This window comes from Siphateles boraxobius, unplaced genomic scaffold (assembly GCF_051911475.1).
Source record: "Siphateles boraxobius isolate OS27281-9 unplaced genomic scaffold, OSU_SipBor_1 31, whole genome shotgun sequence".
In the NCBI taxonomy this organism is placed as follows: Eukaryota; Metazoa; Chordata; class Actinopteri; order Cypriniformes; family Leuciscidae; genus Siphateles; species Siphateles boraxobius.
In genome coordinates this window covers 14,623,454-14,647,556 of record NW_027508931.1, presented here as the reverse complement: position 1 = coordinate 14,647,556, position 24,103 = coordinate 14,623,454, and the positions used below count along the sequence as shown (strand labels likewise).

The 24,103-nt window shown below is 44.6% G+C and overlaps 1 long non-coding RNA gene across 1 annotated transcript; it reads right to left on the bottom strand.

Annotated features, from left to right (window-relative positions):
• Window positions 1–13,490: 13,490 nt before the first annotated feature.
• Window positions 13,491–14,766, bottom strand: LOC143696960 (uncharacterized). Its single transcript, XR_013186100.1, has 2 exons — window positions 14,389–14,766; window positions 13,491–13,891 (listed from the first exon to the last, which is right to left on the bottom strand). It is a non-coding gene; the product is annotated as an uncharacterized LOC143696960 (long non-coding RNA).
• Window positions 14,767–24,103: the final 9,337 nt, after the last annotated feature.

Sequence of the window (24,103 nt, the reverse complement as noted above, 5' to 3'; positions counted from 1 at the left end):
TCATGGGGCTCGCAAATGGGTCTGTTGCAATATAGAATCTATAGTGGCTCGGATCTCGCGTTTGCCGTGCCAGCGCGTTGATTACGGGTCTACTCTGCAATAAGATTCTGTGACTTGGATCTCGCGTTTGTCGAGGCAGCGCGTAGATCAAAGGTCTACATTGCAATACAGAATCTAGTTGCTCGGATCTCGCGTTTGCCGAGGCAACGCGTAGATTACGTGTCTACTTTGCAATAAAGATTCTGTGTGTGTGCGAGGCATGAACAGTCGCTCCCGAGGGTGCTGGCGGTGTTCATTGAGAAATATCTCGACGCGTATATCCGTGCGCTTTCGGATGTTCAGCCTCGCACCTGTTGACCTTCTTCTTGGGTTGGAAGCCAAATATATTGTGAACGACTCGAATCTCGCGTTGCCGAGGCAGTGTGTGGATTACGAGATAGCCTAACACAAAACAGTATTGTCTGGTAATTATGGCTGCATTTAATTTTAAGAAATTAAAATTATGAAATATTTCTGACTTTTGAATATCGGAAATTAGATATTTTAATTCAACCTACCATTCAGACCGTGTTTCACTTATACAGTGTTTATGGCTACATTTATTTCTGAGGAATTAAAATGATAAGCAGCGAACGCAGGCTTGCGGCCAGGCAGTGTTCCTTCTGCACATCAAAAATCGTTTTTCGATTCTTCCCTGCCGGTCCTCCGCTTCAGGGTATCGAAAATGAGACAAAAATAACAGGGCTATCCCCCCCGTGGAGGGACGAGCGAGAATTGCTCTTCCGCGGAGCCCTCAGAAAATCGATGTTTGTATCCAGTGTCAAGTGCGCTTCGGGATACATCGGTTTTCAGCAAATGCACGCTGCAGTGTCCGCCCCAATGGCTTGCGGCCAGGCAGTGCTCATGTTCGCCCATCGGAAACGGTTTTCGATTATTCCCTGCCGGTCCTCCGCTTCAGGGTGTCGAGAACGAAACCGAAAGAGCCTCCCCTCAGGGGAGCCCTCAGGAAGTCGATGTCTGTATCCCGCCGTTAAGTGCGCAATATCTCAGAGGTTCGGCCCAGTGGAAGTGGACCTATTTGCGTCTCGAGAGACGACCCACTGTCCACTGCGGTTTTCCCTCACTCATCCAGCCCCGCTGGGGTTGGATGCCATGGTGCAGATGTGGCCGAGGCTGCGTTTGTATGCATTTCCCCCGAACGTTCTGCTCCCGGGAGTTCTAGAGAGGGCCCGGGAGTTCTTATCCGTCCAATAATAGATCGCAGACACTTGAATCGTTCTCTGAGGAGATTCAGGTTCAAGATGCTCACTATTCCCATCATCGTGAGTCAAATTCAATCCGAGGATTGGTTTGTTACGATAGATCTAAAGGACGCATACTTCCACATATCCATCCTTACATCAAGTTCCTAAGGTTCGCTTTTCGGGGGCAAAGCGTACCAATATCGGTTCTTCCGTTCGGCCTAGCTCTCTCCCCACGCACATTTACCAAATCTATGGATGCAGCTCTAGCACCGCTGAGGCTCCAGGGCATCAGGGTGCTCAATTATATCGACGACTGGCTGATTCTGGCCCAGTTACAAGAGCTGGCGGTTCGGCATCGAGATGTCGTCCTCGCCCACATTCAAAGCCTGGGGTTGAGACTCACCACGAAAAAGAGCGAGTTGACACCAGCCCAGAGAACCACGTTCCTGGGAGTGGTGTGGGACTCGGTCACGATGCGGGCACGATTGTCTCCTGCACGAATCGAGTCCATTCTGGCCACAGTGTCCAGGATAAAGCTAGGCCAAGCCGCTACTGTGAAACATTTTCAAAGAGTGTTGGGGCTCATGGCAGCAGCGTCCAACATTATTCCATTTGGCCTGCTTCACATGAGGGCCCTCCAGTGGTGGTTGAAAACCAAGGGGTTCTCCCCGAGGGGGGACAGACGCCTCCCTCACGGGCTGGGGTGCGGTCATGGACGGCCGCTTTACGACAGGCCTATGGCAGGACCATCATTCCTCCTGGCACATAAACTGCCTGGAGATGTTGGCGGTGCTCCGAGCTCTGAAGAGCTTCCTGCTGGACCTCAAAGGTCATCATGTCCTTGTGAGGCCAGACAATATGTCGGTTGTGGCCTATATAAACCATCAGGGGGGTCTGAGGTCTCGCCCTCTATGCAGACTGGCGCATCAGATCCTCCTGTGGTCCCAGGGGAAATTTTTATCTCTAAGAGCAACATACATCCCAGGGACTCAAAATCAGGGAGCAGACATCCTGTCGAGACAGGGATGAGGCCAGGGGAATGGAGACTCCACCCCGAGGTGGTGGAGTCAATATCTCAGAGGTTCGGCCCAGTGGAAGTGGACCTATTCGCGTCTCGAGAGACGACCCACTGTCCCCTGTGGTTTTCCCTCACTCATCCAGCCCCGCTGGGGTTGGATGCCATGGTGCAGACGTGGCCGAGGCTGCGTTTGTATGCATTTCCCCCGAACGCTCTGCTCCCGGGAGTTCTAGAGAGGGTCCGTCGTGACGGGATCAGTCTACTGCTGGTAGCCCCGTTGTGGCCGGCCCGAGTATGGTTCTTAGACATTGTATCGCTCCTAGACGGCCCTCCGTGGGAGATTCCCCTCAGGAGGGACCTGCTGTCACAGGCAGAGGGCTCACTGTTTCACCCTCAGCCCGAGTTATGGAAACTGTGGGTCTGGCCCCTGAGGGGGCACAGTACCTAGAGGCCGGCCTATCAGCTGGAGTAGTGGAGACCATACTCAGCTCCAGAGCTCCCTCAACGAGGAAATTGTACGGCTTAAAGTGGAATGTCTTTACCAACTGGTGTAGAGAGCGTGAGGTGGATCCAGTTAACTGCCCAGTGGCTTCAGTTCTGGAGTTCCTTCAAGATTGTTTTTCAGCTGGTCTTACCCCGTCCACACTCAAGGTGTACGTGGCTGCCATTGCGGCTTTCCACGCTCCACTGGGTGATGGACCTCTTGGGAGACAGCAGTTGGTCGTACGTTTCCTCCGTGGGGCCTGGAGGATGAGACCTGCGGCTCGTTCCAGGGTTCCCAAATGGGACCTGGCAGTGGTTCTGGAGTCCTGAACCATTGGAGTCGGCTGAGGCCAAGAACCTTTCCCTGAAGGTGTTTTTTCTGTTGGCCATTACTTCTCTGAGGAGGGTAGGAGATCTCCAGGCGCTCTTTATATCTAACGGGTGCCTGGAGTTTGCTCCAGGCGATATTAAAGCCATCATACATCCCAGGCCGGGCTATTTGCCTAAGGTGCCATCCAATTCGGCATGGCCTACGGTTCTGCAGGCCTTTCATCCTCCACCTCACGTGACGGCGCATGAGGAGAGACTTCATCTGCTCTGTCCTGTCAGAGCTCTAAAAGTCTATATTCAGAGGTCCTCTTCATGGCGGAAGTCGGACCACTTTCTGGTGTGTTTCGGGTCGCCCAAGAAGGGTCTTCCCGCCTCCAAACAGACCCTCAGCAACTGGATTGTCCATGCTATTTCTTTGGTCTACCAGGTGCGTAGTTTGCCTTCACCTTTGGCCGTGAGGGCTCATTCAACCAGAGGCATGGCGTCCTCTAGAGCCCTTCTCGCGGGGGCCCCGATCCAGGAAGTCTGCGATGCAGCTGGATGGGCCACCCCTCATACCTTTATTAGGTTCTATAGCCTGGACATTCCGTCAACACCTGGCACTTTCGTGCTCTCGTCCTGTGTGTGCCTGTGAGCAGCTTCACACTAGGACAGGCATGGCGCGTTGTGGCATAGTGGGTACTCGTTCACCCAAAGTGTCAATCAACGCAGTCCGAGTTCCCTCGAAAGGGAACGTCCTCGGGTTGCGACTGTAACCCTTGTTCCCTGAGAAAGGGAACGAGGACTGCGTCCCTTCGCCACGTCTTCCCCTGCCTGGGAGCGCTTGCTTCATCACAGAAGCTGACATCTCATGTGTGCCGGCGTCCTTTATAGCTTCCGCTTGTATGCCGTCACACATTACGTCATGACGCAACACCAATCAGAGATTGGCTTAGTTTCATTCATACTTCAGAGGCGCTACGCTGAGGGGCGTTACCCCAAAGTGTCAATCGACGCAGTTCCCTTTCTCAGGGAACAAGGGTTACAGTCGTAACCCGAGGACGTTTTATGACCTTATTTCAGTGACAATTTTTTTTGCTTTTTACAAACCACGCATAAACATCACTATCTCAAAACTACAAACTTTTACATACATGCTGCTGACATATTATTGTAGCAGAGTTTGTGCTGAAAATGGTGTAATAAGACTTTAGCCATGAAAATGTCACAAGTAACAGAAATAAGCACAGATGTCAGAGCATGTCAGAACACCTCCAGGACCGAGAAAACACCTCAGACCCCAGAGGGTTAATTCATCCTTCATATGTATCACAGGAGTTTGCTTTATGGTCTGTTTGGGGGAAATAGTTCAGCTCTCCTAGTCTAATTCATGTGAGTGTCCCCTAATGCTTCTGCTGCTGTCCCCTGACTCTGCTAAATTATTGGTGCTCATGAATGGTCAGAAGACTCATCTGAACTGAAACATATTGCCCACTAATCGTATTCATAAAGTTTTCTAAGCATTTTAATTGTATAATTCCATCTCTTGTCTTATCCACAAGAGGTTGCCAGGTATGGTTTGTTTGGGGGGAATAGTTCTGCTTTCCCAGTACTAAACTGTGAGCGTTCCCTAATGCTGCTGCTGTCCTCTGACTCTCTGCTATTTCATGGTGCTCATGAAAGATCAGAGGACTACCTGAACAGAGACATGCCGCCAAATTTTAATTATCAACTGAATTGCAATTTATTCAATACAAATTTCCTAATCATTTCTATTTTCTTGTGTGTTCTTGACTTAAATGGACCTGACAGAAATCTCCTGGAGCTATCTATGCAACTAAGACAAGGGGATCATGTTACCGAAGATAGTTCAACGAACACAGCAGAGACTGGTGAACTCCAAAGATTGCAAAAACAGTATGCAGAGCTTCAGCAAAATTTCCAGACCTCAACTCAAGCATTAGTTGAACAGATCAATAAATTGAGTGAAAAAGTCGAAGGAACTGGACCTCCTCTAACAACCTTTCAACAACGAGAGATTCCCCCATCCACGAACAGGCTTCCTGAAGTCACAATAAGAGGAGAGTTTAAGATATGTGGTCAGATAGGGGAAAGAGGCCAGAATGAAAAACTTTCTTATATCAGTCTAATGCACCAGATTGATATGGGGCTCAGCAAGGGATATAATGACTCTGAAGTGATTGACGCGGTGGTGAAAGCCATTAGTCCCGGCCTCAGCTTGCGTGACATGCTGGAGATAAGAGCAATATCACTCTACCCCAGCTAAAAACTATCTTGAAAGGACACTTCAAAGAGGACAGCTCCATTGACCTCTACCACAAATTGGTTAACATCAGCCAAGACATTCGAGAATCGCTGCAAAACTTTCTGTTTCGTGCCATTGAACTTAAAGAAAGGCTGCTGCTGGCCTCCAGAGAGTTGGGGCCGATGAATAGTGGAGTCCAGAGTTTATACAGAAAAAGGTCTTACGATCTATCTGTACTGGGCTGTTGAGTGACAATGTGAAATTTCAGATGAAAACCTATCTGGATGACCAGTTGATAACTGACGAGGTGCTCATAGAAAAGAAGAATGAAGCATCTAGCGTTGAGTACGAAAGACAAGCGAAGCTAAGGAAAAACAGCAACAAAGTAACCAAGGTCAGTGAGATAGAAGCTGAACTGGGAACGCTGCAGAAAAATAGCGGTACAGGATGAACTCATGCTGGTGTTCAAGACACCTCCGCCCAAGTGGTTAGAAGTAAAGTTATGAAAACAACGTCTAATAGTCAGTAGGACACTGAACTATATGAATTAGTGAAACAGTTAAATGAGGAGGTGGAAGAAATGAGAAAAACTTTATACAGTCAAAGGGGGTTGACTATTCCTCCAAGGTGGAAAGCAAAGAAGGGGTGCAGAGAATGCCAAGAGAATAATGTGGGAGACCAGTGCGTGCACTGCTTTAAGTGTGGACAGACAGGACATCTCTCTATAGGTTGCAGAGGCTCAAGGAAGCCATCAGATCAAATGGGGCATGTGGATGTGGCAGTACAAACTGTGTCACCTCCAAGCCAGGTGGAGGGGAATAGTAAAACGGAAGCGCTCCTTCACCAGATGATTAAACAGCTGGAGGCAATAGAGACAACCCCACAGCAGATGATGGCCGGCAGGGGGAGGATTCCACCTATGTAAGTCACCTTTCTTCCCAGTGTCATTTAAAGTTAATGAATCTAATTGGGAAGAAATGCATTATCAACTGCTTCATAGATGGAGTGGCAACCAAAGTGTTGTGGGATACGGGATCACAAATATGCCTGATTAATGAGGAATGGAGAGCGAGCCACCTTCCGCACACCACAGTACGCAGCATGGAAGAAATCTTGGGCTGTGGAACGTTGGTAGGAAAATCAGTTAACCAAACATCAATTCCTTTCATAGGCTGGGTGGAAGTAAAGTTTCAGCTGGGAGAAGAGGAGGCACAACAGCCTGAATTACTGGTGCCCATGCTTGTTTCACATGACTCTGGAGTGGCAGGAGAGCCAATTGTCGGCTATAATGTCATTGAACAGCGAGTGGTTAGAGAAGGGTGTTTTGCATTCTCGAAAGACGACGATGATGTAGGCTGTATTCCCTCCCTGTAACTCAAAATCCGGCTGAGTGATTCCACTCCAGTGAGGCGCACATACACATCGGTTCCCAGGCCCCTACACAAAGAAGTAAAGGAGTATTTAGAAGATCTACTGAATCGGGGATGGATCAAGAAATCTAGGTCAGCATACTCATCACCAATCTTTTGTATACGGAAAATAGACGGCAGTCTAAGGCTCTGCTGTGATTATCGAGAGCTGAATCGGAAGTCCATCCCTGACCGTCACCCCATACCACGTGTACAGGACATGTTGAACAGTCTGAGTGGGAGTGTGTGGTTTTCAGTTTTGGACCAAGGTAAAGTGTACCATCAGGGGTTCATGGAGAAAACCAGCCAGCCACTCACAGCATTTATCACTCCCTGGGGGCTGTACGAGTGAATTAGGATTCCCTTTGGCCTATCTTCAGCTCCAGCGGAGTTTCAGCGTAGCATGGAGGAGTGCCTGACTGGGCTTCGGGATAAGATTTGTCAGCCTTACCTCGATGACAATCTGGTCCACAGTCATACATGTGAAGAACACTTGAATGATCTCCGGAAGGTGTTGTCTCGCTATCAAAAGCACGGAGTGAAATTTCTTGGGAAGATTGTGTCGTAAGAGGGATTTACCATGGATCCTGCCGAAATAACACCAGTACAGGCATTGAAGGATCGAAGTCCGTCGACAGTTGGGGAACTGAGGAAAGCCTTGGGGTTCATCTCTTATTATCGAACATATATTCCTAACTTCTCAAGATTTGCCAAGCCCCTGTACTCCCTCTTGTCGGTTGAGGATGGACCTGGAAAGGGGAACAAGCCGAAAAACAAGGGGAAGTCACAAGGGAAAAACAAGACCTTGGGCCAGTTGTCCTCCAGTCATCCAATTACTTGGACACCACAACACCAAGAAGTCTTATGTCGGCTGATTGACTTCCTGCTATGCCCACCTGTCCTGGGTTATCCTGAGTTTGAAAAACCATTCATACTCCACACTGATGCTTCACATGAGGGGTTAGGGGCAGTCCTCTACCAGCGCCAAGCGGAGAAGCTGGTTGTAATTGGCTTTGGCTCAAGAACTCTTACAGCCCCTGAGAAAAATTACCACCTTCATTCCAGGAAGCTAAAGTTCCTCGCTCTGAAATGGGCAATATGTGAAAGGTTTCGGGAGTATTTACATTTACATTTATTCATTTAGCTGACGCTTTTATCCAAAGCGACTTACAATCGCTATATTTCAGAGGTCGCACGCCTCTGGAGCAACTAGGGGTTAAGTGTCTTGCTCAGGGACACTTGCTCTCACACCAAAGGCATGTGTCTTATCCACTGTGCCATCACCACCCCCATTTATATTACACTCCATCATTTGTTGTCTATACAGACAATAATCCCTTAACTTACGTGATGACAACAGTCAAGTTGAATGCTACAACACACCGCCGGGTTGGCTGAATTAGCAGAGTTTGAATTTACAAATAAGTACGCTCCAGGTAAAAGAGATGGAGATGCTGATGGCCTCTCCAGAATGCCACTTGATATGGAAAAGTTCATGTATGCCTGTTCACAGGAAGTACAGCCCGAGGTGATATCCAGCATCACCCAGGTGCTTAGTCTGCAAACCCAAGGTCAAGATCCTTGGATGTGTCCACTAAGTATTGCTACCCTGGTTGTTGAAGGAAGTCAGGAGCACCCAACATCCCCCGTCAGTGAGTTATCCAAAGAGCAACTAAGGGAAGCCCGGGAAGAAGATTTGGTGCTGGGAAAGATTCGAGAGTATGTGATAAAGGGGCACTGGCCAAATCTGAAGGGCAATCAGGTGCACAAAGACGTCAGGATCATGGCCAGGGAGAAGAACAAGCTGTGTGTAGGGGAGGACGGCGTCGTATACAGGAAGACAAAGACCCGGCACCAACTAGTGTTAGAAAAAGAAATTCGTCAGTTGGTCTATAAAGAGCTACATGAAGAAATGGGGCACCTAGGTGTTGAGCGAACAGCGGCTCTCGTTCGTGACAGGTTCTTTTGGGCTCGAATGCAGGGAGATGTTGAACACTACGTTACCAAAGTGTGCAGTTGTCTAAAAAGGAAGAGGCCAAACAAACCAACCAGAGCTCCCCTGAACAGTGTGGTAACAACATACCCTTTTGAGATGGTATCTATTGACTTCTTACACCTGGAGAGTTGTAAAGGGGGGTACGAGTATATCCTAGTGGTGATGGTTCGCCCAAGCATATGCGTGTACTGACAAGGCTGCCAAGACCGCAGCTGAGAAGATCTTTGGGGACTATGTTCTGAAGTTCGGTTTCACTACTAAGCTGCATCATGACCAGGGTAAAGAATTTGTTCACACAACTGCAAGGATACTGTGGGATACAGGGTCCACGCACTACCCCATATCATCCTCTAGGGAACGGCCAGATTGAGCGCTTTAATAGAACGCTACTAGCCATGTTGAGAACTTGACATATTAGGCTAAGAGTGACTGGAAAAGCTCCCTGGCAAAAGTAGTCCATGCTTACAATTGTACGCGCAATGAGGCGACTGGCTTTGCACCGTATTACTTGCTGTTTGGCAGGAATCCAAGGCTTCCTATTGACATCATATTTGGCCTGCCACTGGGTGACCAAGATCCTTCCCCCAGCGAGTATGCAAAGAAATGGAGGCTCCGTATGGATGATGTTTACAGAGTCACATCCCAAGCAGCACAAGAGGAGAGAATTAGAGCAAAAGGCTACTATGACAGGAAAGTGTATGGAGGGGAGTTAGAACCAGGACAGAGAGTGTTAGCGAAAAGTTCCACAGAAAGAGGTGGCCCGGGAAAGTTAAGGTCTTATTGGGAGGATCAAGTCTATGTAGTAACAGGGCGTAAGCATCCAGGGAGCCCAGGTTATGATGTAAGGCCAGAGAAAGGGGTGGGAAGAACAAGAGTGCTGCATAGAAATATGTTGCTGCTCTGTGATTTCCTTCCAATGGAGGAACTTGATCGTGAAACCAAGGAAACACACAAAAGAAAGGAGAAAACACAGGGGGTGATGGCCAGAAAAAGCAGAGCCAGATATCAGCCAGACTCAATGAGAGGGTATGAAGAGAACAGATCGGAAGATGAGGATGAATGGAGAATTATCACCAGTGCACCTGAAACCAGAGACACCCGCAGGTCCAGTTGAGGGTTGAGGCAGAGGATTTTCACCCGTACTTGGAGAGCGAAGAACAAGAACTCCGAGATCAGAGACCGGAACCGGTCATGACAGGAGAGGGAAGGGGAGCCGACAGTAATGCAGGACGTCAAGAAACAGTTGAGAGAGAATCTACAGAAGGAGAGACCAGAGGGGGATGTGAGACAGATGAATGACTGCTAGCTGAAGAGGAAGAAGGCTTTGTCACTGGATCAGCTGCTCCAAGAAAGTATCCTTTGCGAAAGAGAAACCCTGCCAAAGCATTTACTTATAATTGCTTAGGTCAGCCTACAATTATGTACAGAAGTCAGTTAAGTTAAGGGGGGGGGGGGGGGGGGGGGGTTGCACGGTATTCACAGTAGTAAAGGGATAGTAAGGGTTATAATTTACTGTGGGTAGTGATTTTTTTTTAAAATTAGACAGCAGTTATGCAAATGTAGTGTTTACAGGCTGATAGTACAAGGAGTGGGTCTGAATAATGTTACAGTTGAAGATAAAAGGAATTCCAACCTTTCAGTCCGGACACAGTTCCCGCATAAGTGGCGGAGAAAGGGTAGCAGATATGTGCGTGCAATCTACTACCGACTCGTGGCGTCAAATGGAGATATAAGCCCTTGGTTACTCTGGAGCAAGACAGTGAATGTGTCCAGATAAAAGACTTGACTCCAATCTAGAACTGTAATAATGTATCTGGTGAAGACATGAGGACTTGTCAGGTGGTACAAAATGTCGGATTGACATTCAGATTTGTGGGGGAGAGTGTAGGATGAGAATATTGTGTATAATATGAGAATCGTTATTTTGTTAGCTTTAATTGTAATCTCATCCCAGATGTTTCTATGTTTATATACGGTATAGAATAATTTATATGTTAAAAAGTTATTAATTCAGGCATATAACTTGTACTCATAGACAGTTCTGATAGGTGTGCGTTAACAGCTAAGGGTCGTGGATGACAGGCGCATGCACATTTGTTGTAATGTGTTACCATGTGCCTGCGTGAGCAACGCCATCTCATGTGCTGTTCATGTTTTGTAATTTCAGTTTCAGAGTAAGACAGTAAAGAACCTTGAATCCAACACGCTCTGGAGTTTGTTATTCTTCGAGTGTGTTACATATGCAGACATGCTATAGAGATTCCAGAAACAAGCTGTTTTGCAATGTTACTTGTGCATTTAGAAGGCACACTATGTGTGCATGTATGAACAAGGAGTGCAAGTGAGCCCGTATAGCTAAATTGTAGCAGCGTTAATATAGTTTTGAGAGTGTATATTTATAATTATATATTTCAGAAAATTTAAAGTTACTTTTTATTTATATTATTTTGTATTTCATTTATAATTAAAAATAGTTTGTTTTTAGTTTTTTTTTTTAAGGATAATTTTAGTTATCATCCCTTGTAACACAGCACACATTGTAACATCTTTCCAACTGCGGTACATGGTACACTTAAGAATCTGCACCGTACTCGGAATTATACCAGCTGTAATGATTGAACTAAAAAAAACTAGAGAGAGCTGGATCCAAATACACATATTTTATTGTCAAAAAAATAAACCTAAACAAATCAAACACAAAATCCAGGAATGAGCACACCAAACATACTGTCATGAAGGTCAGGACTCAACAAGGAACACAAGAAACACTTGAAACACTTGGGTTTAAATACACAAGGGGTAATTGGCAAACAAGACACACCTGGGAACAATCAAATAACTAATCAACAAGAAAAGCTACAAAACATGGTGCAGAACAGAAATTAACATAAAAGTCCACACAAGACCAGGGAAACACAGGCTGTTTATTTTATTTTATTCAGTATATATAACCTTAGTCTTAATTTGTGGCTAAGTCTTTGAGCTGATAAATGGAAGATTGCTGGTTCAGTTCCCTCAAGTAGAAATTGATAAGTCTTTATCACATGGGTTAATGAGCTGATGAGTTGAATCATGTGTGTTTGATTCGGGAGACAAAGAAAACGTGCAGTGTTGGTGGTCCTCCAGGACAGGTTTGAGAACCACTGCTCTAGTGCGATTACCCCCAACAATAATGCTGTTTTATGCATAAAAGTTGCAGAAAACATACCATAAGTCCTGGTTGAGTAGTGATCAGTAAGCATTCTTAACAGTAAACATAAATAAAAAAAGGGAGATGACAATAAGATTCCTCAAAAAAAGCAGAGGGAACGAGTCTCAATATGCTTTGCACTTTTTATGCAATGAGAGAAGAGTCATAATTTGATTTGGAAATGAGCTGAGCCATATATCTCCACAGCCTTGTATAGACGGCTTATACTTTAAGAAATAAATGACTTCAAGTTAAACACACTTCTTTCATTATTTGTTGACTCCCAGACCGTTGTGCATGATCTATCAAACCAAGAGCACACATTTCACATAAAACAGATCGGGTCATAATCGATGGTCCTGTCCTACATTTATTTCCACGATCAGCTCAATCTTTCTGTCTCGGCCTCTCATGGCTCGTGCTTTTGGTGGTGAAATAATTTAGTTACTCTCTTTCTTGTAGGTTAGAGTCTTTAGGTTATAAAACTCATGGGCTGCGTTCGGAATCGCCTACTCAATGAGTAGGTACTTAATTTCAATGAGTACTTACTTAACGAGCGCTAAAAGAGTAGGTACTTTATAGCCAAATCTCGTTGAGTATGAATGCGATTCGGACATCATACACCATGTTGACGTTATCATGTGACCTACGACGCGTTATCACACTTAAAAGATATGAACAACAACACATTTAATTCATCTATCTGTAAATATCTTGATATTGATGAAACTTGCTCATTTTGTGAAGAAACAGCTGTCCATTATTTTGTGAATATTTTTTTTATTTTAGCTGACTGTGACCCACAGTTTTATCCTTATAGGGCCTAACGATATAACTTTTTATTAAGAAACCCCAACATCGCCATCTCTTGAATATGTTGTTAATTTCTTTATTTAATACCCAAAAAGTTTCTCCTTTAAGTTTTCCTCTTTTTCTTGATGAATTTACCTCTTGTTTGATCCCTCAGAATTTTGTATGTATTATGAAAAACTATTTAAACATATTTAGCCTTGTTATTGTTCTTTTTTTCCTGTGTAGCCTATAAATATCACATTATGATGTACACAAACCAATGCTCTTTATATTTACTGTTTTGTCATTATGATTGTTCATTGTTAGATACAACTATGGTATCTTTCCATGATCTTGTATGTAATAAGTTTAAATGATATGAGCAACAGGTGCACTAACACTTCATAACATCAGTAACTCGACAGCACAACCTAGAACAGGTTTCCTCTGCGTTTGTAAGGTCTGCACAAAAGAGAGGGGCAGCTGCTCGAAGATCTCTCCTTTGGAGAAAACTGTTGATTTTATACTCGAAAAATTTAAGTATCGCTCCTTAAAAATTAATATTACCTCAGAATGAATTGCATTGTTACCCCACCCCAAAACTTAAACAGAAATTATTTTAATTATATTACTTTTTTATATACTAAAAATGATATAATTTTATAAAACATCCAAAATATAATTTGCTTTGTCATATGACATAGTTATGCATGAATACATACTAGATAAATGCAGTGAAACATCTCAATTGTCAGTCAAGCAATGAATTAATTAATGCATACATTAATTAAATAATTATATTTTATATACTGACAACAATAAGAAACATGAATAAATGAGTAAAAGAACAAATAAAAGTAACCATCACAATAAACAAATGCATATACAAGTCAACAACACATGAAACAAAGCTTTATTCAAACTACAAGCATGTATTTACAGGCGCTGAACCCCACATACTGCCATCTCAACACAGCGGTTCCCATTCTGCGGCTTTATTCTGATGAATTCACCAGAGGTGACCGTGCCTTCGTGCCGGAGCTTGTTGCTGTGCTGCGCTTCACAATCTGAGGCAATAAGGGCCGGTGGAGTGATGGAGCGTCTCATCCATGGCACCGTTTCCAGGATTCAGCTCCGGGCTCCTCATCCTCAGTGCTCACACCAGTCTGCAGACATGTCAGACCCTACAAAAATGCACAAACATTATACAAAAGCAGTCATCAATAGTAATAAGGAACAAATAAATGATATAACATGTTTAGTTTCTTTATAGATTTGTTTATTTATCTTATTTAAAGCACATTTGTCTAATGTAAACAGTGTTGACAACAGTGAATTATCCTACATAATAGCACACATACATCACTCAGATGTCTTTTTCATGTTGTGATGTGCTCATTTGCAAAACGTATACAATATTTTCCTTTCAGATGTAAATAGACATTTTAAATAAGCGTGTTTAAGATGTATATGGTTATGTAAATCCACTTTAGAGACGTAACGTTACGTGTGCTTACTGGAGCTCCCCTGTTAGCTAGCTATACATAATAAAACATGTTTTTACAGCAAAATCACAACTATACTATACTGTCTAACTTCTTTACACCTTCAACAGTTAAAACGTTTACTTAATAGTAGTTTAACACATACGATTTAAACACAAGGAACCGTGTTTACTCACATTTGAAAACCCCCGCGTCGCTGATCTCCGTGATGTTTGATGACGTATCCTCTCGCGTGGCCTCCTGGGATAGAAGAGTATCCATCGGTTGAGCACTCAAAAATCTGGGCGAAAGCAGTAAGCCATCCGGGAACTTCTCGCCTACTCTTTTATGAATACTGATGTTTCGAACGTACTGATTCTTTCACGTACTGTTTTCGCCTACTATATAGTAGGAAAGTAGGCATATTCGAACGCACTATCGTCTGAATCTGGCGATAAGTAGTACGTCACCCAGGTAATTCTCGCCTACTCTTTTATGATTCGAACATACTTTTCGCTCGCCTACTCTTTTTCCCCTACTATATAGTAGAGAAGTATGCGATTCCGAACGCAGCCATGGTCGAGCAGCTCCCTGATTCCATTGTGCCGAGAAGGTAGAGGGCTTTTATAGCTGGTCCAGGTGTGTTTGACTGGGGTTGGAGCTAAAATCTGCAGGACAGTAGCTCTCCAAAGCATGCATTAGAAACCAAATCAAAATAAGCGACAATTTCAGATCAGTTTTCCCAAGAAGAATAAGTAAAATTTGGGGTTTTGGTTCGCTTGGTTTGACACTTTTGCTTCTTTCTCTCAGACTTCTTTCTCAATGTTGGCTGAAAGATTAAACTTTTTTTTACTATGGCATTTTGTCTGTATAGGTTTATTGCAATCACACTGATATTGGATTCAGAAATATTTTTACCTTTCTATAACAGAAACCGCATTGATGTATAGGCATCAAGTTGTGAAATGTAATGTTGACATCCTGTGTAACACCCCCTCGAACCTTATTGGGCTGTGGAGTAATTCCCCTTTCATGGCCAATGGGAGAAGCCTGCAGTGGGTTATCCAGGGCAAGGAATGAGGATAATAAAAATAAAGAGGAGATACTCGCACAATATGATACCTGAAACTCAGAGAGACACCTGCATTCAGCTAACAATGAGAGATCTCCAGACTGGATTAGTGTTGTGCTAAGAGGGCTACAAAGTCAGGCCATTACCCAGACAGCGGCAGTGGAATAGGGCTTGAGATAACATCACGGCACGCAAAGGGAGGAGAGAGGGTTAGCCTTGGCCCAATTGCACTCCTTCCATGTTTTCCTGCTGCTGATAAACCTTGCCAGATGAGGGATGGAAGACTTTGAGTGTATACAACTCATTGATGCACATACACTGTTGATGTAGTAGTCCACTACTGCAAGTTTATGCAGCATTCAGAATTGAATTGAGAATTATTGTAAAATTTTGATTCTTTTTATGAAGCCTATTTGAATTGAGGTGGCAAACAGGAAGCAATTTTAAATATAAGGAAGTTAAATTCTGAAATTTGAGGGTGCAGAAGGTGTAATTTTAACAAGAATATTTTTTGTTAAAAGAAACTTTGAATGATGCAAAGCATTGTTAAAAAGCATTGCTTTCAAGTTTGAAAGAGTCTAAATAGTACTGCATTTTTTATTCTGCAGGTTGATGTTTTATTAACAAAGTTCAGGAGAAGCATGTTCAGATATTTTCCCAATTAGCTTGAAAGGAGACTTATATATAGAGCTGACTTACCTCTGTTCCATGACACTTTTTGCAGCATCCCTCCTCCAGCCCGACTCCTCACTCACGATTATTCCCATCCTAGCCAGGGGGTGTGATCTGTGTTTGAGCCAAATTCCAAGCTTGGAGCCCTCTCCTTGGACAGCACGCCAAAATACGCATATTTAACCCCATAAACTGCCTTATACTGCCGGTGTTATGGTTTAACTGGTTACCATTTTAAGTTTTGACCGTACGCCAGATGTGAATGATCAGCCGCAGATTTGTCAATTCCGAAAACTTGTGCAATACGTCCAGTACAATTAAATATTTGCAATACATGCTGCTGATATTATTGTAGAGATTAACAAATAAGGGATTTCATTACTTTTAGTGGTAAAAGTTTGTATAACAAAAGGCCAATAAAGTTATACTTGTTACAGGACTCGAACTGCGTCAGAAAAAAAGCAGTCAGCTTACTGCTAAAGCGTCTTATCACAATGAGCCATCAATTAGCGACAGAGTGCAGATGCAGATTTTACAAAACTACTACCCTGATCAACTTGAAACAGGCGTCATTTGAAAGTTCAGAGTCTGAGCTTTAATATAACCAATTAACTGTATATATATTTTTCATAATTTATTAAATACTTTTTTGCACTATGTACTGCAATATGTCAAAAACGTCACACAGATCAAATAGGCATGTGTCATTTGCAAGGTCTCAGGGAGTAGAATACATCAAGCATAATTATTTTGGGCATTGACTAAACTTCATTGAGTCTACCCATACGTAAATAATATACCGATACGGCATTTATGTCACGTTTTTGCTCGTAACTTCAGGAAACATGGTCCGATCCTAGATTATTTACAGCAGATTCTAACGATTAAAATGAGTCCAAACATAATGAACATAAGCCATATCTCAGATCTAAACAGATTCTTCATGCAGGAACAATTTTAAAAATGCCCATTAGTGGGCATCAAGGGGTAAACAAAAAGGCTACCTTGGTTCCAAATGCTGTAACTTTTGATTTCTCTGTGCTATAAAATTTGATACAGATGTAGCTCACATGTGGGGAAACTTCAACAAAAAAGAAATGTCCTCCTACCTTTTTTTCCTTCCTGAGTTATTCAATCAATCAATCAATCAATCAATCAATCAATCAATCAATCAATCGAATTTTATTTATAAAGCACATTTAAAATCAACCTTGGTTGGCCAAAGTTCTGAACATGAAAGAAAAACAGGAAGGAAAAAAAAATTATAGAACAATTTAAATAAAGATTAAGACAATAAGCACAGTAGAGCTACGAAAACTTGAAAGCACAAGAGAAAACATGAGTTTTAAGCATGGATTTGAATTCAGTTAATGTAGAAGCAGTTCTAACATGTAGTGGCAGGTTGTTCCACAACTTAGAGCCAGCCACTGCAAAAGCTCGATCACCTCTGCATCACATTTATGGCTGCCAGTGAGCAAACGGGCAGCCGCGTTTTGGACCATTTGAATCTGAGAAATTGCAGACTGAGGAAGCCCGACATATAGTGCGTTGCAGTAGAACAATCTTGTGGAAATGAAAGCATGAATGACTGTCTCAAAGCTATCTCTAATTAAGTTATTGCATGTCAAATGAGAAATATATGTCAAATTATAATATATATATATATTATATATATATATATATATATATATATATATATATATATATATATATATATATATATATGTTTGTGTCTTTTCTCAGCAGTTTCTTAGCATGAGAACCTACAATACCTATCTTTTGACTCTACTTGCTACAGTTTTGAAGTTATTAGTCTTTGCTTTTGTGTATGTCTCTCATGGGTGGTTGCAGGAAGGAAGACGGAGGTGAGGATATAATTCTAAAACAAAGGTTTTAATGATAAGATAACAGGGCAGCAGAAAAGGCAGCAACACACACTAAATACAATGGATTTTTGAACAGCTCAGGGTCTGTGGCAGGACCATCATCGATTTTGGCATATAAATTGTCTAGAGATGTTGGCAGTGTTTCAGGCTCTGAAGCACTTCCTGCCAGACCTGAGAGGTCATCATGTTCTTGTCCGGTCCGACAACACATCGGTGGTCTCTTACATAAACCATCAGGGGGGTCTGCGCTCTCGCCCGTTATACAATCTGGCTCGCCGGATCCTTCTATGGTCCCAGGGGAAGCTTCTCTCATTGAGGGCGATTTATCTCCCGGGGTATTTAAATCAGGGAGCGGACATCCTGTCGAGGCAGGGGCCGAGGCCCGGGGAATGGAGACTCCACCCCGAGGTGGTGGAGCTCCTTTGGATGCAGTATGGTCGTGCCGAGGTAGACCTATTTGCGTCCAGGGAGACATCACACTGTCCACTGTGGTTTTCTCTCAGTCATCCAGCCCCGCTGGGGTTGGACGCTATGGTGCAGGCATGGCCGATGTCACACCTGTACGCCTTTCCCCCGATTGCTCTGCTCCCAGGAGTTCTGGAGAGGGTTCGCTGGGACGGGGTCAGTCTATTATTGGTAGCCCCGTTTTGGCCGGCCCGAGTATGGTTCACGACCATTGTCTCTTCTAGACGGCTCTCCTCTGGAGATTCCGATCAGGAGGGACCTTCTCTCTCAGGCGAGCGAGTTGATACTTCACCCCCGCCCAGAGTTGTGGAAGCTATGGGCTTGGCCTCTGAGGGGGCCCAGCTCGTAGGGGCTGGTCTCTCAACCGAGGTTGTTGAGACCATCCTTCATTCCAGAGCTCCTTCCACGAGGAGGTTATATGCCTTGAAGTGGAGGCTCTTCACTTCTTGGTGTGGAGAGCACCTGTTGGACCCAGTTAACTGCCCAGTGGGTGCAGTGCTGGAGTTCCTGAAGGAGCGTTTCACCTCAGGGCTATCCCCCTCCACACTAAAGGTGTATGTGGCGGCACTTGCTGCTTACCATGTCCCTTTCAGTGGAGTCTCTCTGGGGAGACACCCATTTATAACTCGCTTTATTCGTGGTACTTTGAGGCTGAGGCCTGTAGTCCGCACGAGGGTGCCAGCATGGGACTTAGCTATCGTCCTAGAAGGTCTTTCCCTAGCTCCCTTTGAGCCTATTGAAGAAGTTGCTGATAAGTTTATTACTTTGAAGACTATTTTTCTCCTTGCCATTTCTTCTCTTAAGAGAATCGGAGATATTCAGGCTCTCTCGGTTGCTCCTTCGTGTTTGGAGTTTTCACCTGGGATGGTGAAGGCTTTTCTCCACCCCAGGCCAGGTTATGTCCCTAAGCTTCCTACCAATGTGGCCAGACCTATAGTTCTGCAGGCCTTCTGTCCTCCTCCTTTTACATCATCTGATCAGGAAAAACTTAATCTGCTCTGCCCTGTTCGGGCTTTAGATGCTTACGTCCACAGAGCTGCCCTGTGGAGAAAATCAGAACAGCTGTTCGTTTGTTTAGGACCACCTAAGATGGGGTCCCCAGTGTCTAAGCAGAGGATGAGCAAGTGGGTGGTTGAGGCCATCTCACTTGCCTATGAGTCGGTTGGTCAGCCTTCACCTTTGGCTGTCCGAGCTCACTCTACCAGGAGTATGGCGGCTTCCAAAGCCTTATTGTCAGGAGTCTCCCTCCAGGACGTTTGTGATGCGGCAGGCTGGTCCTCACCGCATACTTTCGTCAGGTTTTATGACCTAGACCTCAGCTCCACCCCTGGGGCGCAGGTGCTTTCGGCTGAATTTAATCTTTGATTCACATAGTCGGTCACTTGCTCTTATGGCGACGTGGGTATTAGCATTCCCGCAGCGTTTCACGCAGCTCGACGTTCCTGAAAGGGAACGTCCCGGGTTACGTATGTAACCCTAGTTCCCTGAAGGAACGAGACGCTGCGTGTCATTGCCATACCCCCGGCATTCCCTTGATCGACTTGCTTCAGACTTTTTCCAGAAGCTGTCGCCATTGTGTTCAGGGGTGTGCTTTATAGTTTCCTGGTCGATGACGTCACTCGTGACGTTCCGTCTCGCCATTGGGCTGATTCCATACGTGCTTCATGACGCACAACGCAAGAGGCGTTCCCGCAGCGTTTCACGCAGCGTCTCGTTCCTTCAGGGAACTAGGGTTACATACGTAACCCGGGACGTTTTACTGTTATAGGTGTAGTAAAAGGACAGTAATCACAAAACTTACCATGCTTTTACCACAGTATTGGTAGTTTTAATGTGTCATTTGTTGTAAATGCACAGTAACCACAACACTTACCATGCTTTTGCCTCAGTAACCTCAGTTTTACTGTGATATGTGTAGTAAAAGGATAGTAACCACAAAACCTACCATGCTTTTACCTCAGTATTGGTAGTTTTACAGTAATATTTGTTGCAAATGCATAGTAACCACAACACTTACCATGCTTTTAATGCCTAATAATTTAAAATCCAAAAATTGTAAGGTAAATCTTTACTTTTTCCTTTAAATAGATAGAAATGAAGGAGAAAATAAAACAAGATGGTAAAAAAAGCATAATAATATAGACGTATACTAATACAATAATATATCCTTTCTAGATTACAATAATCAAGTAAATAAAACAACAACACCCCAATAGGTCAAAGCTGTAGCCTAGCGCTCAGCATATACATTTTTGCAGTCATGGATGAAACTATTTTGAAACTATTTCCCTATACTATTCACCCTAGTTTCCTACTCTTCTCTCACCATTAACATGCACATATATTGCACTGATTTTGCATTATAAGCTGGCAACCTAAGATAAATAAATGTAAATGTGTTCTTTTATCAAAGAAAAGTCATAAATGGTTTAAGCAAATCCCACTCAACCCTCCTGCTGATTCGCTTTGCATTATCGCAATTCTGCCAGATTATTGAATTTGTGCATGCCTCCAGCAAGGTCATTTGCATGTCAAGAGTGTAGAAATACATTGTATGCAAATCCTTAAAACTGTTTTTTGTTTGTTTGTTTGTTTGTTTTAAGGTTATTTCAGTAATTATCATTGTTTTCAAATGTTACTACTTAATTACAAGGCTTACTGGGAGCCCAATAGATTTGTGGCATGCCTATGGAGTCATTTAATAATAATAATAATAATTCATAATTAATAATAATAATTTGTTATTATTATTAATAATATGACGTCCCGCGTGACGTTGCGCCATTTAGAGCAGCCATCTTGACGGAATAGAAAATGCTATACCGCCGTTGATAATACAGCTCTTCGCAAAATATTTCTATCATGCCCGAGCGATGCTGTGCAGTTGGATGCGATCAGATATGTGATCATACAAAAGGAATATCTTTATACCGTATCCAAAATGAAACAAAACGGAGAAACAAGCGGTAGGCGGCAATAAACAGGCAAACGCTGATGGCGGTGTTACTGTTTGGCTTCCAACTCAACACAGTCCAACTCAACACAGCTTTGCAGTCTTCATTTTGGGTCAGGTAAGTTGTCCCCTCGAAGGCTAATTCGAGTTCAGGATCAAAAAAAAAAACGAGACGCTGCATTGAGACGCGGAGGGAACGCTCTGCGTGATTGCGTCGTGAAGCACGTGTATAATCAGTCCAATGGAAGAGCGAGACGTCATAGGCGGGTGACGTCATAGACCAGGAAGCTATAAAGCACACCAGAAAACAGACAGCGACAGCTTCTGAAAAAGCCTGAAGCAAGTCGATCAGGGCATGCAGGAAGTATGGCAGGAGAACGCAGTGCCTCGTTCCCTCTCAGGGAACCAGGGTTACATACGTAACCTGAGCTGCGTTAAGAGGCGGTGGGAACCCTATACCCTATACCCACTACGCCATAATGAGAAATGCCCGTTCTGTGTGAAGTCCTTGCGCACACTAAGAAGCAAGCAGCCTAGCCCCGGGAGTGTAGAGGTCTAGGTCATAAAATCTGACAAATGTATGTGGTGAGGACCAGCCTGCCGCATTACAAATGTCCTGAAGGGAAACCCCCGAAATTAAAGCCTAGAGGCAGCCATACTCCTTGTAGAATGGGCCTGAACAGCCATAGGTGAGGCTGTCCAGCCGCTTCATAAGCAAGTGAGATAGCCTCAACCACCCGCTTGCTCATTATCTGTTTAGATGCAGAGCAACCTATCTTAAGTTACCCGAAGCAGACAAATAATTGTTCTGATATACGCCACTGAGCAGCTCTGTGGACATACGCATCCAAAGCCCGGAAAGGGCATAACAAATTAAGTTTTTCCTAATCTGGGGTATTAAAGGTGGAGGACAGAAGGCCTGGAGCACAAATGACCCGCACATTTAGTACGGAACTAAGAAATACAACCCGACTTGTGGTGAAGAAATACAACCACCAAACCAGGTGCAAATCCAAGTACGTGCAGGCCTCAGCCTCATGTACCACGGAGAAGACGAAATCAAGGATCTCTCCTCAGAGACAACCCAGCAAAGAAACATTCATTACAGAAATCAAGTACTATACCAACAGGGCAGAAACAAGATTCAGAAGGCGTTCTCTGCACCAGGCAGACAACAGTTTCCATGTCAATGCATATTTAGTCTTCTCGTGGAGGGAGCTCTGGACTGGAGTATGGTCTCCACGACCTCGGTCGAGAGACCTGAATCTATGAGCTGGGCCCACTCAGAGGCCGAGCCCACAGTATCCATAACTCCAGAGCTCCCAGGAGCAAAGATATCGGGAATGCGTACAGGTGTAGCGTCAACCACACCTAATACATCACGTCCAGTCCAAGCGGAGCTGGATGCGTGAGGGAGAACTACAAAGGGCAATGCATTGTACAAACGATGCGAAAGGTCGACTTGAGTTGACCGAAGTTCTCCCTAAGAAGCTCCACCACCTCGGGGTGAAGTCTCAATTCCCTGGGCCACAGCCCCTGCCTCAACATTATATCTGCTCTGATATACGAGACCATCAGTGTGTTGTCCGGACCCTTCGCCGAGCGACCACTCATGATTGCCCCTGACTTGTGAGGGAAGCATCCGTCGAAAGCATTATGCGTCGACAAGAAGCCCCCAGCACTGGGCCTGGGCGAGGAACCAAGGTTTCTTCCACATGACCGAGGCACGAAGGCATAGCCACGTGACCTTGATCATGCGAAAACGGATTTCCCCTCGACGAGATAACCCCTTGGTCCCGAGCCACCACTGCAGGGGGCTCATGTACAGAAGGCCAAAAGTAACTACGTTGGACGCAACTACCATGAGCCCCAACAGTCTCAGAGACTGTTTTGCAGTGAATGACTGACCTAGTTTACATTCTTTACGGCTGAGAAACGCAGAAATACGTGCAGGAGACAGATGTGCTTGCATGTTGTCGAATCCCATATTACACCTAGAAAAGTGGTCCACTGAGCTGTGAGGAGTACACTTTTTGGTGTTGAGCCGCAACCCCAACCTCCTTATGTGGGACAGAACGACATCTCGATGTTGAACTGCCAAAAGCTCGGACTGAGCTAAAAACAACCAATCGTGATATAATTTAAAACGCGAATGCCCTGGAATCTCAGAGGAGCCAGAGCTGCATCCACGCACATTGTAAAGGTGCGGGGTGATAACCTAGGCCGAATGGAAGAACCCGATACTGGTATGCTTCGCCCCTGAAAGCAAACCTCAAGAACCTCCTGTGATGAGGATGGATAGAGAAGTAAGCATCATTTAAGTCTATTGTGATAAACCAGTCCTCGGACTGAGTCTGTGACACAATCATATTTAGTGTAAGCATACTTTGAACTTAAGATTCAGAAACCTGCTGTTTGAATGACACAGGTCTAGAGTAGGACGCAACCCCTCATCCTCTTTCGGAACAATGAAGTAATGGCTGTAAAACCCTGACTGTCTGCCGAGAGGAGGAACCCCATCTACAGCTCCTTTTGCAGAAGTGTCAGTACTTCCTGCTCCATAACCAAAGCCTGCTTGGGGTCCACCACAGTGGGGAGGACCCCTAGAAATCTGGGTCGGACAAGAACCGAATTCTGAACCCTTTCCTATAGTGTGCAGGACCCACTGAGAAATATGTGGCAGTAGTTTCCATGCTGCCAGAAATTCTACTAGGGGAACCAGTCTCTCAAGACTGGCCTCTGGATTTGGTTGAACAGTCACTACGGTGCCATGAAGCGGCGAACCGGCAGGGAACAACCGAACTGACCGTTCTACGACCCTCCTCGGAGGATCGTATGGGGACGCTGACACCTCGGTGCCCTGA